General features: G+C 35.8%; 1 pseudogene; it reads right to left on the reverse strand.

Annotated features, from left to right (window-relative positions):
- Nucleotides 1-10871: 10871 nt before the first annotated feature.
- LOC143615845 (putative long-chain-alcohol O-fatty-acyltransferase 5 pseudogene) lies at nt 10872-11935 on the reverse strand (annotated as a pseudogene).
- Between the last annotated feature and the right edge of the window lie 273 nt (nt 11936-12208).

Consider the following 12208-nt stretch of genomic DNA (forward strand, 5'->3'; position numbering starts at 1 on the left):
CGAACAGAGAATGAGATTTTTGTAAGAAAAAAAACAAGATGCCAGTTCAAGATAACCATGTGTCACTCAAGCAAGCTCGGTAAAGGTAAAAGTGTATGATTAAATAGCGTATGATAACGTTAGCTTAATTGTTAAAGGAAGAACATGTGAACGTTAGGGATAGGATTTACGATTGTTTGATTGATTAACTGTTTAGAAGTTGAAACTAGCACAAGTGAAATCATAAAGAGAAGTATGTAGAACCTGAGGAGTAAAGCAAATAGTTAATTACACTTGTCCACTGTCATTAACTACTTACCTTACGAATCATGTGCTAAATAATTCCTAGAGTGATAACGTTTGTGTTTCCTTGTAGAATGCGAATGGCTGGTGCAAAAAGGTTTGTTGGTAAGGGAGGTCACACTGGACGTCCTGGTAGGCCACGTGTTGACTGGGAAACTTCTGAAGAACCAATTACTAAAATGGGAGAGGAAGGAGGCACAACCGTACGAGATCTGAGTGACAGCGAAGGGTATCAATTGTATCCTTCTGTTCAAGCCGCCATTGCTCAGGCTGCAGCTGCTGTGGTGAAGAATCTGTATCCTAGAAAGTATGGAGAGAAAGAATTCAAACGGCCTATAGATGTCGTGGAGTATGCAAGGGAGAAGGCGAGGAAGATTGTGGACAAGGAAACATGCAAGGTATGCAGGAAGCACCTGGGGGAATGCAAGACTGGGTCTGACAAGTGCTATCGGTGTGGAAAGAGTGGGCATTACTCTAAAGAATGCCATGATCGCCCGCAATGCTTCAAATGTGGTAAATTTGATCACAGAGCTAGGGATTGTGGAGAAGCCAGAGCGGTGGGAGAAAAGAACGATGAGAAATGGATCGCTCCTGCTAAGCGGCCAGGTACTCAGTTATGAAACCCGAAGGACAAGGGACAGAAAGTGTGGGAGAAGAAGTTGTGTAAGACTTGTGGCAAGATACACGGTGGGGAGTGTAGATGGAGTAAGGGTTCGGGCGTTTGCCATAAGTGTGGGAAGGGTCATGCTGGTGAGTGCAACTTTGGTACGAACGCTTGTTACAGGTGCGGAAAGTTGGGGCATTATGCTCCAGATTGTACTACAAAACCCGCATGTTACAAGTGCGGTAAGACGGGTCACTTTGCTAGGGATTGCAAGGAAACAGAGGCGGAATGTGCGAAAGGGTAAGGACTTAGGAAATTGAAGAGAGAAGCGCTCGATGAAAGAATAATTGCTTATGCAATACTTTTATTTCGTTTTAATTATGATTGCCTAAGAACTTGTTTTGTGTTAAGGTATAAAACTTATGCTTATCTATGACGTGTAATAGATTGAGTTGGTTATGAGTGATTATTTATGTTATGATAAAATGTCGTCGTAAACAATAGTGTTAAATAGTATGAAACGAGCCCCCTTGGAAGGACGAGACGAGACTTGAGACATCGAGGGCCTCATGGACAAGCTACCTTGAATAGCTAAACCACATGAACAACACTCGACTGCAAGTTAGGAGTAAGAAGTATAACCCAGAAAGTAAATACGATCCAATAAAGTGCGTGAATATAGGAAGTGTTCCTTTACAAGGAATAAACTAGGTTTCGGGGACGAAACATCTTTAATGAGGGAACACTTGTAACATCCCAATTTTTTCATTCAGTTAATATAATAATAATATTTGATGTTATGAGATGGGCTTGTGTTGAGTTAAGTAATATGGGTGATAGACTTGGGTTATTAAGGAAAGACCATGGGCTTAAGCCCATGACCCATAATACAAATACTTTAATTATGCCTTAATCCATTCATTCTCATCCATTCCATACACCACCCAAAACACAGACTTAGCCCTCTCTCATCCTACTTTCTCTCTCTAGCCGAAATCACTAAGAAGAATCGATTCCCGACCCGAGATAATGATAGTATAATATTGTAGAGATCCAAACCCGTTAGATCTAGTCGCGAAACGACGAGCCGACACCTAAAACCATTAAAGTTACGAGATCCGGATGGAATCGGGTATATACCGATCAAAAGATGAGCTTAGGGATCATCCTAGCTCAGATCTGGATCGAACGGGACGAAAAACAGTGAAAATAGTGGTGAAACAAGCGAGGTCTCGCTTTTCCAGCGAGATCCCGTTTTTCCGGCAATGGCGGCGCCGGAAAGGCGGCGCCGGAGGTTGAGTCACCTGATGTGACATCTGACGAAATATCAGGACCCTAACCCTAATTCGTTACGGGAACCTAACGAACTAACACCAGTTCGTTATGCCAATTCGCTAGGAAAGGATGACGTATTAACCCTAATTCGTTATGACCATTCGCTAAAAGGAAATAACGAATTAGGAGCGGTTCGTTGAGTAGTTCGTTCACGGAGGTATAACGAATGAACCCTCATTCGTTAGAAGGTTCAATTCGTTACAGAGGGGTCATTCGTTAACCAGACCAAACGAAAGAGTCTAAGATCAGTTCGTTATAAGGTCCAATTCGTTACAGTAGCCAATGCGTCTTAAAGGTAGATTCGTTATAATAGTCAGTTCGTTATAACGAATGAGTTCATTCGTTAAGAACCCCATCCGTTAAAGACTGGATAACGAACTAGGAGTTTGGCAGAACTACGGAATGGTCCCTGGACTTAGAAAAGAATGATTTAATTACATATTAGCCCTTGGACTTTATTAATGTATGAAAGATACCTTTAAACGGTTAACGAGTAACAATTAATTAACCGGGTAAATATTCAATAAAGTAAAACCAGCTTAGACGCGTAAGACTAATTAAGTAACAATGGGGATAGCTCGAGCGGTTTTAATATTGTGATCATTAAACAGTTAGTTGCGCACTGCTAAAGAAAGGAATAACCATTAACGACGAACGTAACCGCAATCAGGTGAGTTTCTAGTACCATTCCTTGTTATGTTTTCGGGGCTGTGTGCCTCGATGTGATAGTTAATACATTTACCTTAAATGGTAAGTGTATGCCATGTATGATATATGTGATAGATACAAATGATTGCTTGTCGATACGTGATCGATCTTCGGATATTGCACGTACTGCCAGGTTATAAATAAAGATATGAATATTGTATGTAATGTAAGGATAATTGCTTGTCGATATGTGAAAGATCTTCGGATATTGCATGTATTTCCAAGAATAGTGATTATCTCCTTATATGGATATTAAATAATAACTTATGTATAGAGTTCCTTCTACAGGTAATATATAGAGTTCGCTCTACGGATAATATATAAAGTGTTCCTTCTATTGATAGCATAGCGTTCCTTTGATGGAAAGCATAGCGTTCCTTTAATGGGAAGCATAGTGTTCCTTTTTATGGAAAGTACATAGGATGTTCCTTCTATGAAAGTATATAAGATGTTCCTTCTATGGAAGTATATAGAGTGTTCCTTCTACGGAGAGTATATATATGGAAATAGTAATAGTTTTTTTAATAGATATTACGTGACGTTCCTCTTATGGGTATTTATACAAGGTTAAGTTATGTATGTATGTACGATATGTGTATGTATTGTATGTCGCTTGATTAACTAGAACTCACACATCGTAGCTGACTTTTAGTATGCATGCAGGTGAATATGTTTAATGAGCTAGCATGAGGAGGGCGCATGACATGGATTGAATGGCTGACATTTGAAGATGGAAGAAATGATGTTTTAAATATGATGTTTTATGTTATGGTTTCAAAGAAAAGATTAACTGTTTTGTAACGAATGATTTAAGTTAACGTTTTCGCGAAAGTTTTAATTAACTCTGATTGTAGAACTGTGTTTATGAGTAAATCCGACGTTAAAGTAGTGCTATCGGGTTCGGGGCCTTATATTACGAGAAGGGGAAGAAAGGGGGGGGCTTCTTGTAACCACCATTTGGCGTGAAAATCAATGTATGATTGCAAAGTAAATGAGAGTGAGAGTATGAAGAAGAGGATTCTTAAAACGTTGGTCTAAGCATGGTATTTATAGTCGAGGAGGTAGAGAAGGATTCAGTAGGCTTTCACTATTAGGAGAACTTTCTATTCTCATGGGGGAGCATGTATGAGGCCTATGATTGGTCGTAACAACTGGCTGGACTAGAGGATCGTTGGCGGGAGGTATAGTGTTGGCGTTCTTTGATTGGTTCAACGTGAAATCACGGTGGCTTGTTTTACTTGTTATAGCCATTTGGGAATTTTGGACTGTGATTGGCTAGTGGACATGCCGTTAAAGCAACAAAAGACGATCTAAATGATTTCATAAACAATAAGCGGGATTCTTTTCTTACACAAGTTACTTCTTTTTGTAACAAACTTCAAGTATATATGCCCGATATGAATGCTCCATATACTTCTACTCGGTATCGGCCTCGTAAAAAGGATAAACGTGTTGCTTTTGAACATTACTACCGAGTAGATCTGTTTAAAGCGACAATGGACAAAAGGTTACATGAGTTGAATGCTAGATATAATGAGTATACAAAGGAATCGTTAAATCTTAGTTCTACTTTAGTTTCCAAAAAAGTCCCAAAAGTGATTAATGGTGATCAGATTTGTCTTCTTGTTGAGAAGTACTATCCCGAAGATTTCATAGAATAAGAAAGAATTCAATTACGAGTTCAACTGAATTCTTTTAATTTGCATATGCCAAATAATCCCAAGCTAAGTGGTGCATCAACTATTGTTATCTATGCAAATGTGTTGCGGACAATCAATTACGTGGCGAGTGGCGACTATTATTTGCTTGATATAGTGGTTAGGCTAATCCTGACACTTCCTATTTCTACTGCAACAACAGAGAGGAGATTTTCAGCAATGAAAATATTCAAGAATTGTCTTTGCAATAAGATGTCAAATTATTATCTCACGAATAACTTGGTGATTTACATAAAAAAAGAACTTGTTTAAAATTTTAATTCGACATCCGTAATTGATGAGTTTAAAGAGCTTAAAGGTCGTCGGTAGTTGTGATTCTTTTTCAGGTACTCATCCTTCCCCTCGCTTCTTGTCGTTGTTTGTTTAAAAAATTGTTTCTTTGGTGTGTAAGAACGGTAATTTGAATGATTGAATTTAAAGTTGATGATTGAATTGGTGTTTTAGTGAATGATTGAATATAGAGTTTTTATTGTTTGACCCGACGACCCGAAACATAGAATTATGAAAAAAGAATTGGGGTCTCATGAATTTCGGCTTATCCATACTAGATGTTCAAGATCTGTCACTATTGGTAGGTGTGATCGAAGACCTTTATGAGGTTTGCTTGGGGGTCCGGGACCCTGTCTCTTCACTTATAAATGGTATTAAAGGGTATTTATATTTTGTAAGTTGTGAGATGGGATCATAAATTGATACAAGAAGGAAGTTAAATACAAAGTTTGACGTGTTTGAATATTTTGAGTTGCAAATTAAAGCTTTAAGTTCTGCAGCTGATTTGAAAAAAATATAATCATATTTATTGTCATATATTGTGTTTGTTTACTTTTTCATTATTTTTCTTATATTCTTGACGTTATGTTTATGTTTTTTTTTATCAAATATTTGGGTGTTGCTAAATGAACTTCATCCCCTTTATTTTTACTAAACGTACCTTGTTCCCGGTGCCGGCTCTAGTGTGAAGATGGTAAAGCAAAATTTTTAGGCCTCCATATTTTAAAGTCCCCATTTTTTAAAATCTTCTAGAATATGTTCTAAGCAAACTGCAGTATTGATCATGTATTTGTTTATGGGTTTTAAAGAAGAGAAGAAAATTTTGAAACAAAAGTGAGTTGTTATGGTTTTGCACTTTTGCTCTGTTTCGGTTGTTGGTGACTGTTGCCCTGTTGGGGTCTTTGAGAAGATACGGTTACTAGCAAAAAAGTAACCGGTGATAGCAATGTAACTGTTAACTAATAAAGAATGGCTACATTGGTTATACAAAAATGATCATTTTTCTTTTGTTTACTTTTACATTCCAAATATAAAATTGTCATAAGTTTAAACTATCTATGTAATTTGAATATACGGAGTGTTTTTTTTCTTAAATTAACTTGTTATAAAAAGTTTCTCTGTATTTGAAATAAAGAAAATACATATCTGAAATATAACTTAATTCGTAATATAATATATATTAAAATATGGAAAAATTTGGATAAAATAGTATATTTAAAGTTATAGGAATATCCCATAAAATAATATGATAAAAGTTTATCCAACTTACATATTACAAGCTAATGCTTAAAACTAAATATGTTAATGAAAATTATAAATTTCAATATATCACTGAGTCGTTTAATTATATTAATTGTGATTATTTTGTAATTAACATTTAACATTTCTTTATAATTCGACAATGACTTATAATAAAAGGCCTCAAATTTGTTGTAAAGCTTTAGACCTCTCAAAGTGTTGAGCCGGCCCTACTCGTCCCTCAAATTTTACATTAATATAATACGATTTAAACTTTTATGTTTATTCTTTGTTATTTTGTCATTTTTTGTTATCATTATTAATTAAAAAAATATTTAAATAGCTTTTCTTTTCCTTTTTTTTTGCATATTATAATATTTTTTTGTTTTTTTAAATAACAAAAATTGTTTATGTAAAGAACGTTTTTTAATTTAAAAAGAAAAAAAAAACACTTTTTTCTATAAGTGTTTTAATACTTTTAGGGTGATTTATTCTTTTTAAATAATTTTTAGAGAGCGCTTACTTTAAAATAGAAACACATTTTTTTTCATCAATAAAACAGATTAAACAATATAAGACTTGATCAACAAGTTAGTTCTTTTTCTCACGTGGCATTAATTTCATGCACGGGAACATATCAAAATATATTTAAATGATCTTTTGTAGGGTATGAGGTATATGATAAGATAAATATAAATAAAATGTTTTATCATTTTTATAAAGACGTTATATCATTATTCTAAAAATACATTTTATAATGATAATAAATATTATTATTATTATGATAAAGAACAATAAACAAAAAAAAGATAGAAAATGAAAAAAAAAAGTACACTTTATAGTATTTGATTTGATATTTTAAAGAAGACTTGAAAAGACTAAAAATATTATAGGATAGTAATATGTTAAATAAAAATTATTGAAGAAAGTGAAACTATAGGGAAAAGGGGTATGACAAGTATACAGGGATGTACGTTTAACCTGACCCTTTGAAAACAATATGAATCAATAATCCTTGGTGGACAGGAAAAAACGCATATGACAGAGGAGCATTGGTTCAGTTGTTGCACACGTTATAGCTTCTTCTTTTTTCTTCTTTTTTTTGTGTGTGTGTGTGTGGGGGGGGGGGGGGGTGCAGGTGGTGTGTGTGTGTGTGGGGGGGGGGGGGGGGGGGGGGTTATAGACATTACAAAAATAATCTTTTGATGACTGTATTTATAAGAATTGTAATGTTCAATAGTTAATCTTTTGATGACTGTATTTATAAGAATTGTAATGTTCAATAGTTTAACAACCATGGTTTTTATAGTCAATTAAATGTATTTGATTACATAACATTAACTATTAATGCAATTTTAGTAAAGTGTATTAACTTCTGTCCTAACTTAAAACATGATTTAAGAAATTGCGTTCAATCCTATTTTCTTCGCCACCTAAAAAACTTCGTGAAGATGATGATTCCAATTTCCAACGCAGCCAAGCTTTCCATATAGAACGAGATTATTTTTTGGTTAACATTAACTTGTTGCCAGGTACTAGCAAATAAATAATTTGTGACCACCTTAAGGATTATAAGATTTCATGTGAATTATATAATTGATACTCGTAAATTTGACAATCAGAGGCTATGTCGCTGAAGAAACACCAACCTAAACCAAAGTTAGGATTAAGTCTATCTCTCGACCAAATTAGGGTTTCGAAGGTATTTCTTTGGCTAAACAAGTTTGGATCAGATCTGAACATGCCAAACAGATCACAGTGAGCTCATTATGAGAATGACAAGATGGTGGGTCTTCTCGTAACCAATCTTTGACGTGAGAATCAGTAATCGTTCCGATGAGATAAAGTACTTAATAATATTGTTTAACTAATGGAATGTGAGTGTACCTTTTTGTTGATTGTATTAGGGTATTTAGAGCGAGGAGTGGCAGATAATTGGACGCAAAGGATATTCCATTCATATAAGGGGACATGACGCTTATCTCTAATTGGATGCAACAATTGGTCATGTGCAAGGCCGTTAGGGAGTCCCTCTTTGGCTCCTTTTCATTGGCCAGGCTCTCACGCGCTCACCCTTATGAAGGTAAATGACACTATCAAGGGAGCCTTTGGTTATCAACACCCATTTGCCTAACAGTATGCTTTTGGATCTTCTTCCGCCTAAGGATGGCTCCCGCATGCTTCTAGAAGCGTTTTGTACAATCCTGGCGGATGGTTCCTGTGGGTGCTTTCCTATGGCACGTCGATCCGCACGGTTGGTTTGGTGGGCTAAGAGCCTCTTTGGGCCTGGCCGCTAGCTCTTCGGACCCAATCCCTTCATTCGTCCGGATCATCATCGATAACCAGGAGCGGATCTAATGTGGGTTCACGGGAACCCACTGAGTTTCGGATTTTTCGTAGAACGTCCATATAAAAAGACTAGAGTGAACCCATAAACAAATTGGAAAAATGCTCTAGTGGTTAAGGCTGTACTTTGTAATTAAAGATACTCGGGTTCAACTCTCTCTTGTTGCAAGTTTTTTAATATTTTTTATTCAAAATAGATTTAGGGTTTCTTTCTTTCACTCTTCATCACAGCTTCCACCATAGCAGGATATACATTAACAAGATTCAAGCAAAGGCTAACCTATGGGGTAATATTGTTGCACATGCCTCAATGTTAGCTTTCTTGTGTGTGTGTGTAATTGTGCTAATGCCTTTTTTCTAAAAACATTTAGGACAAAATTTATGGTTTAATAATTTATTTACCGATGCATATGCTTTATATATATATCTAGAATCTAGATATGGGGAAAAAAAGATGAAGATGTTACCTAATTAAACAAATAGGATTGCTCTTAGTGTAAATGTGTATGCAATTGCAGCATTTGTATTTATGTTTATGAAACTTTATCTGCTTATGACTTGTGAAATTAAGAGAAAATTTAAGGTTGATTTTACTATAGGAAAAAACGTTATCAGTCCACTCGTAAAGTTACACCAATGGCAAAGGCGTGTGGATTATCCTATGTTTTTTAATGGATACGTTTTTTTTTATTATTGTATCATATATTTATTATGTGATTAACCTTAATTGACCCAAACCGTCGCATCAACCCGAAAATTTTTATACCGAATCCTATGAAGTTGAGCACCTAAAAACAGTGAACCCATTGGAAAAAACTCCTAGATCCATAACTATCGCTAACGAAGGTAAAAGTTGAATTATGTTCTTATTTTGTATGTGTAGTTTAAAATTATCACTGTTCTATTTATAAATCGTTGAAACGGTTGTGTTTACAAGTAACAATTTAATAGGAGTTGTGGAAAAATTCCACAAACGGTAATAACAATGGGTAAGTAATTTCATGAAACCGACAATACTCATTATTTAATCATGTGTTATATATATGTGGGTTTGTCTATGGCTGAGATTTGGTCATCTTACCTAACTTCTAGGGGTCTTTATTATTGGAGTGTCAAACTTGCTAGTCAGAGTTGGGCACCCTTTGCCTCTTGGATCACTGGTTGGTATAATAATTTATTTATTTCTAACCATATAAATAGAGGTCTACAGACTGGTTTGTGATCGGTTTTTGGTTCGGGTTATTTTTTTGCCGCTTAGACCACCCGTAGTGGCAAAGTTGTGGAGGCGTTATGTGCTAAAACGCCGGGGGCACGCCGCCCCCCGGCATTATAGTTTTTTTTGTGCGTATTGTACATAACACATGTTATATAGACAAAAAATAATAATAAAATAATGGAGTTTGAGGCATTATAAGGCATTATGGAGGCTTTATGACTACACTTTATTTTTGTATAAAACCATAACTCCGACTAGACGCCACGTGTCGCATAATGCCTGGATGTGAGGCTTTATGACTACTCATGGTGTTATCCTCAAAGTGTGTTGTTGTTGTTAGGTTCTTTTATTAGTTTTTTTTTCTAAGTATGTTTAATTTATTTTAGATTAATAATCTGATGAAATTATTTTTTAGGTATGGTCCATATACTCATAATGAACCTAATTGATACCGGTTGTATTACTGTCGAATGGTCACCGTAACAACCGTGATGTTAACTTGACATAACTACTTTTTTGGGTTTAGTAATGAACCGTAACAAATGTAGCCACGTTTGACAAAATTCTTGTCGAATTTTCGCTACAAGAGTGTTTTACCGACTGAATAAACGTTGTTCTAAATATGTTAATTTTTTCCGTATCACGTGTTATATGAGTGTTCTGGGAATCTGGGTGTTTGCCTTGGGTTTAATGTTTGTAACGGTACGAACCTAACCGATATCAATCGAATTCATGCTCGTCGTCGACGGGTTTGCTACCTTGTTTGAGTTAGAATCAAGTTTCATTAACTAGACAATTAATTCCACAACATTTTATTATGGTGAACCCCAAGTTCTATTAAGTAACACAAACAACCTCACAGGTTTTTAATATGATATTGACCTAGACCATAACAGATAAAATCAAACCGAGTGAATTACCGTCATGTCTTGTCACAAAGTGTGTGTTTAAAGCAACTAGCTAAAAGCAAAAGGTCATTTATATCACTTTTGAGGTATTTTATATTCTTATTCAAGCACACTAAAATAAAAATTAAGAAAAAAACTAAAGACTAATAAATTATAGAAACACGTGCATAATCAACTTTTATATCTAATTACACGTAAAATTAGGGAAAATAAAAAGTATCATAAATTTGCATGATTATTACTTCCTACATGCCATCCTTATCACGTTGACTCCCATTCAAAACCAATAATTCTAACAGAATTGAAGACTCGTGTATGACCTTGGCATCCACACCGTTCCTTAATGGTTGTGCGAAGAACAACCATGCACACGTCAAAAGCACAAACGTTATCGTAAGCAGCCACGACACCACACCATGCAACCGGAACCTACCGTTAACCGCCTTCTTAACACTCACCTCAATAGCCATGCACACCCCATGCAGTACAAAAAACCACGTCACCTCCCACGTCGGCTGAACACGGATCAAATAGAAAAACATCAACTCGTGCATTAGCCCGGACACCACAAAAGTCACAACAATCGCCAGTTGCTGGCTCCAAAACCCACCGAGGGTCGGTTTTGAGATCACACGAATTGGATTGTATACACTGGCACGGAGGATGCTTGATGACACAAGGTTCCACCGGCGGCCCCAGAAATCCTGAAGCGATGTCGCCAGGTAAGGTTCATTGTACTCCGGATCAGTCTCGAAATTGAATCCGAGAAACATTTTAACCGAAAAGGCGGTGAGGGTGAGACTTAACTCGAAAGCGATGTACATATGCGCAATGAGGAGAATTGTAATCACAATCCAGTGGAGATTGTCTTTGTGTTGATAAGCATGTATAATCATAGTCACAATCAAAGCTTTACACGTCAATAGAATTGGTTTAGGCAATGAAAATGGAAATATATTTGAGACTAATAACATTTTCTTATTGGATTGCTTAGCGTTGAGCGGAAGCAAAGCAACAAAGATGAAAGTGAGGATCGGTAACCGCGGTGTGGAAGATAAAGGGCCACGATTGAAGGCGAATAGTAACAGTTTAAAGTTAGCTAGCCATACGAGGTAGAAGAAGGTCGGGAGGGCGATATGGACGGTGGAGATTGGCAGTGGGAGGATGAAGAAGAGGGTGATGATGGGAGAAGAGAGAGTAACCTCGGGACGCCATGTGAGAGACGAGCTGGAATGAAGTAGCAGTAGCAGATGGAAGAGATGGCCATAAACCATATATTGATAAAGGTTTTGAGTTCCACATATTCCATTTCTGACTTGATGGAAAATTAACAAGTATAACATTTTAGTGTATGCCCTTTTTTATAATGGGAATTTTGATAACGAAAATTAATACGCCATTTAATGAAAAAAGAAAAGGTTATGTTACAAATTAAACAATACATAATGTATATAGAAAAATGTATTACATATATCTATGCATGTATCATTATACATAAATTGATTTTATTTATATCAAAATATGTTTTTTTTTCCAAAACAAATGAACTTAATAAAAAAAAGGGGCATTTACATATTTTCCC

The sequence above is a fragment of the Bidens hawaiensis genome, unplaced genomic scaffold (assembly GCF_021521415.1).
Source record: "Bidens hawaiensis isolate Kalapana, Puna unplaced genomic scaffold, B.hawaiensis_p1.1 tig00044695_1, whole genome shotgun sequence".
Taxonomy (NCBI): Eukaryota; Viridiplantae; Streptophyta; class Magnoliopsida; order Asterales; family Asteraceae; genus Bidens; species Bidens hawaiensis.